At 38.0% G+C, this 5,018-nt stretch overlaps 1 non-coding gene across 1 annotated transcript; it reads right to left on the bottom strand.

Moving 5' to 3' along the window:
- Nucleotides 1–4,169: 4,169 nt before the first annotated feature.
- On the bottom strand, nt 4,170–4,285 carry LOC131837370 (U5 spliceosomal RNA). The gene has a single exon (XR_009355985.1). It is a non-coding gene; the product is annotated as a U5 spliceosomal RNA (small nuclear RNA).
- Between the last annotated feature and the right edge of the window lie 733 nt (nt 4,286–5,018).

The following is a 5,018-nucleotide window of genomic DNA, read 5'->3' as shown; positions in this document are numbered from 1 at the left end:
TAAAAAAAAATAAAGGAAAAAAAAAAAAAAAAGCCAGTTGTCTGCAACCTGGGGGAGTGGCAAGGCCAGCAGCTATCATTTGGCACCTTGATCTCAGGCTTTCAGCCTCTAGAACCTTGAGAAGTAAATTTTTGTTGTTGAATAACCCAGTTTATGTTGTCTTGTCTAAAACATATTTATTCTAGAAATGCAAGACTGGCTCAACATTTGTTCACGCAATGCCATCCATCACATTAACAATCTAAAGGAAAAGAAAAAATCAATAAATAAAATCTTAAAAAAAAAAAAAGTGGCACCTGGGTGGCTCAATGTGTTAAGCAGTTAAGCATCTGCCTTGGGTTCTGGTCAGATCCCAGAGTCCCAGATCAAGCCCCAAGTCAGACTCCCTGCTTAGCGGGGGAGGCTGCTTCTCCCTCTGCTCCTCCCCCTGCTCATACTCGCTCTCAAATAAAAAAATAAAATCTTTTTAAAAAATGGGTTTATTTATTTTTTTTTTAATTTTATTTTTTTTTAATTTTTTATTTTTTATAAAAAAATGGGTTTTTTTAAATAAAAGAAAAACCATATGATCATATCTTAATAGATTCAGTAGAAGTTCTTAGTAATATATAAGTAAACATCCTTCACTCCATAAAAGGTATATAATACCTAAAGGACATATCAAACTCAATGGAGAAGCATTTGAAAGCATGCTTTTATAATAGGGCTTCAGAAAAAAGGGTCCACTGAACTCATTTCTACTTATTATATAATAAACATTGTACAGGCTGACTGCTCAATAAGAAAAAAATAAATCTAAATAATAGAAAGGAAGAAATGAAAAGGTCCCAGATAATATGATTTTGTAAATAGATAATTCAAAGAATCTGCACACAATTTATTGGAGTTAATGAAAGAGTAGGTAAGATTGCCAGATATAAGTTTCTACACAAGAATCAACTACTTTTTTTTTTTAATAGGCTCTACCCCGCAACATGCAGCTTGAATTCAGAACCCTGAGATAAAGAGTCACATGCTCTACCAACTGAATCAGCCAGGTGCCCTGAGAGTCAACTACATTTAGCTACAAGAGCACTGTAGCAACTTTCAAATGTAACTTTCAAAATTAGCAAAGGGTATAAGATCTTTAGTAGACATTTTAAACATTTTAACATTTAACATTTTACTGAAAAATAACAAAGAAGACTTAAACATATGGAGAGACAAATCCTGTCCATTAACAAGATTCAATTCTCCTTAATTAATTTATGGGTTTAATATAGATCCAACAGGGATTTTCAGGAAAATTGACAAGGCAGTTTTAAACATTTTTTAAAGACCAAAGGATAGCCAAATTACCCCTGAAAAGAAAACAAGAGGAACTAAGCCTGTAGGATTTTGAGTTTTATGTTATTTTAAATCCATAGCAAGTAAGATGTATGGTATTGAAAGGAACAGAATAGAAAGCCCACAATGTTTATTGCATTGACTGTGGTGATGGTTTCATGGATGTGTATACTTACCTCTAAACTTAAGAAGGTGTAAACGTTAAATAGTACAGCTTTTCGTATTCCGTCATACTTCAGTAGACTGATTTAAGAAAAAAATAGAGAGGGGCGCCTGGGTGGCTCAGTGGGTTGGGCCGCTTCCTTCGGCTCGGGTCATGGTCTCTGGGTCCTGGGATCGAGTCCCGCATCAGGCTCTCTGCTCAGCAGGGAGCCTGCTTCCCTCTCTCTCTCTGCCTGCCTCTTCATCTACTTGTGATTTCTCTCTGTCACATAAATAAATAAAATCTTTAAAAAAAAAAAAGAAAAAAACAGAGAAAGCTCAGAAACATTGCCATGTACATAAGGAAAGCTGGTGTATATCAAAGTTGTCACTGAAGATCAGTGGGAAAGGAGACACCAATTGATAAATAAACAGTGCCAGGATAAATAAACTGATAAATAAATCAGTCGGGGGCAGAGAGTGGATAAAAATTGATCCACACTTCACACTATGCACAAGAATTCAGTTCCAGAAGAACCAAGCACTTAAATATGAAAGACATAACTTTAAAAGATAGAATTTCCTTAATAACTTGAGGTAGTGATTTATAAAAACGCACCAAAAAAGCACATGTCAGAAAGAAAAAAAAAATCGATTTGACATTAAAATTAAGACCAGTTCACCAAGACATACTATAAGAAAAATGGAGAGGGAAGCTAAAAACAGAAAGAAGTTAACTGCATCATATAACCAACAACGAATTACGATTTGCAATCTCTATAGGGGTGTCTGGGTGGCTCAGTAGGTTAAGTGTCAGACTCTTGGTTTCAGGTTCTGATTTCAAGGCTGTGGGATCAAGAGTCAGGCTCTGCACTCAGTGTGGAGTCTGCTTGAGGATTCTCTCTCTCTCTTCCTCTCCCTCTACTCCTCACCCTCGAGTGCGCTCTCTCTCTAAAACAGATAAATCTTTAAACTTAAAAAAAAATTTTTTTATTCATTTATTTGGCAGACAGATCACAAGTAGGCAGAGAGACAGGCAGAGAGAGAGGAAGCAGGCTCCTCACTGAGCAGAGAGCCCGATGTGGGGCTCGATCCCAGAATCCTGGGATCATGACCTGAGCTGAAGGCAGAGGCTTTAACCCACTGAGCCACCCAGGCACTTCTAAAATAGATAAATCTTTTAAAAAATTTAAAAGTCTCTAGAGTCTAGAGGTTGTGTTAACTAAGACAAAGATTCACAATATAAGGGGGTGGAAATGTGCAAAAGACACAAACAGGCACTTCAATGAAGTTAAACCATAATGGCCAAAAAAATCTTCAAAAAGATATTCAACCTCAGTAGTAATTAGAGAAATGCACATTAAAACTTCCAGGTACTATTTCATGTCTACCAGATGGGCAAAAATAAAAGTCAGCAAACCAACGGCTAGTGAAGACAAGAAGCTATAGGAATACACAAATGCTGCTGATGGAAGTGGAAATGGGTACATTAACTCCTGAGACAAATTATTACATTTACCTGCCCTGACCCAGCGGTTTCCATTCTACACTTTAGGAAAAGAAAGTCTTGCATACACTCATTGTGAGTAAAATCATTCTAATAACCAAAATCTAGGAAAAGAAACCAAACCTCCAAGAAGAGAGAAAGGATCTATTAAACTGGGCTGTTGGGGCAATGTAATTAATACAAGACCTGTGCTGCCCAATACTGTCATTAGTTTCACGTGCTGGTTGAGCGCTTGTAGAGCAGCTGACCCCAAATGAAATACACAACGTACAAATACACACTGGATTTAGAAGATTTAGCACCAAAAAAGATGATACAAGCACTTTTAATCTTCTATACTGGTTTAACGATGAAAGATCTTGGACTAGATTTAAAAAAAAACCAACCTCATACACTTTCCTTCTTAGTTAACCAGCTTAAAAAAAACAAAACCCCAAAAAACAACAAAAACAAAACTTCAAACCCCCAAGCTTCTACTTGACGAGAGGAAGTAACTGACTTGTAAAACGTTAAACCCGAGGGGCACCTGGGTGGCTCAGTGGGTTAAGCCGCTGCCTTCAGCTCAGGTCATGATCTCAGGGTCTTGGGATCGAGTCCCGCGTCGGGCTCTCTGCTTAGCAGGGAGCCTGCTTCTCTCTCTCTCTCTCTGCCTGCCTCTTCATCTACTGTCAAATAAATAAATAAAATCTTAAAAAAAAAAAAAAGATTATATTGACTCATTTAAAAAAAATAAATAAATAAATAAAATAAAACGTTAAACCCGAATGAAATCCTGTCATTTACAAACACGTGGATGGAACTAGATAGAAGATATTACGCTAAGCAAAATAAACCAAAAACAAAAATACCATATGACTTCACTCATATGTGGAAATGAGCAAACTCAATACACACACATAGGGGAAAAGAAACAAAACTAAGACAAACACAGGAGTAAGTTTTTAAACCACCGACCAGAGAGCCATAAGTAAAAAGTAAAGACCAGCACTTGCAACCAAACGACTGAATTCTCAAAACCCAACCGAAAACATACAAATGGAAAAAACATTAAGCAGTCGAGTCTGTTGTAAACCACAAAGTCACGTCACTCTCACATACGACATCCTGAATAAAAAACAACCCCAAAACTCTAACACACCACCACCTCCTGCAAAGCTAACAACCACATGAGTCTGTTTTTTGAACCTCACAAATTAGCCTCGCCGAAGCAAGGCCTCAAAAAATTGGGTTCAAACTCAGAATTGTTCCTCTCCACGGAAATCTTTAGTAAAAGGCGAAAGATTTATGCGATCTGAAGAGAAACCAGAGTATGAACACAGCCTCTCTATCTCACATCTCAGGTAAAAGAAAGTCCTAGTACAGTGATGGTGGCTGGTTAACGGCAAGATTCACTGCCTGAATAAAAAATTTTAGGTTACTCTGTAATTATATATCTAAATGTAAAACACACACAGGTGAAAGAATTTTTAAGTTTTATTGTTTTAAGTTTGTACCGTGTGCAGTGCAGTGCACTGTGGGTATGTAAATAATCGAGTCGCCGCTCTTTGGGTTCGGAAAATAGGTTAATATTCACACTGTACCTCGGCGTCTCCATTAGGGGGCGAAGAAGAGGATTGACTGGACCTAAACGCCTATTGATAAGGGACTCGGTCTTTATGTTTGAAGTATTTGTATAGCTGAGTTTGTTTTCTGTCGAGTAAAGACTGTCATTAAATTGAACAAGAGAGAATTAACAAACAAGAGACTGATACAACATTCAGGGCAGTGGTTCCTCCCTTCAGTGGGGAGGGAGAGGTCAGGTTGAGAAGAGCACTCGAGAGATGTATTTCTTTCCTAAGCTGCGTGGAAGGCAGACGGGTGTTCGTTTGTCCTGGTTTAACCGTGCACCTGCAGGGTATACACTCTTCACCATTCTGCATTTTCGTCTGCCGTTTGAGAAGAATTCCTCTCGGTATCCTGTTTAAAATTGGAGCCGGCGTGCTTGGCCTCAGGTTTCCTGTCCCACCTGCTGCTGCGCTGCTGCTTTGGGAGATGAAATCTCGTA

The sequence above is a fragment of the Mustela lutreola genome, chromosome 7 (genome assembly GCF_030435805.1).
Source record: "Mustela lutreola isolate mMusLut2 chromosome 7, mMusLut2.pri, whole genome shotgun sequence".
Classification (NCBI taxonomy): Eukaryota; Metazoa; Chordata; class Mammalia; order Carnivora; family Mustelidae; genus Mustela; species Mustela lutreola.
Note: the sequence above shows the minus strand (reverse complement) of the source record. Positions and strands in the feature narration are given on the sequence as shown.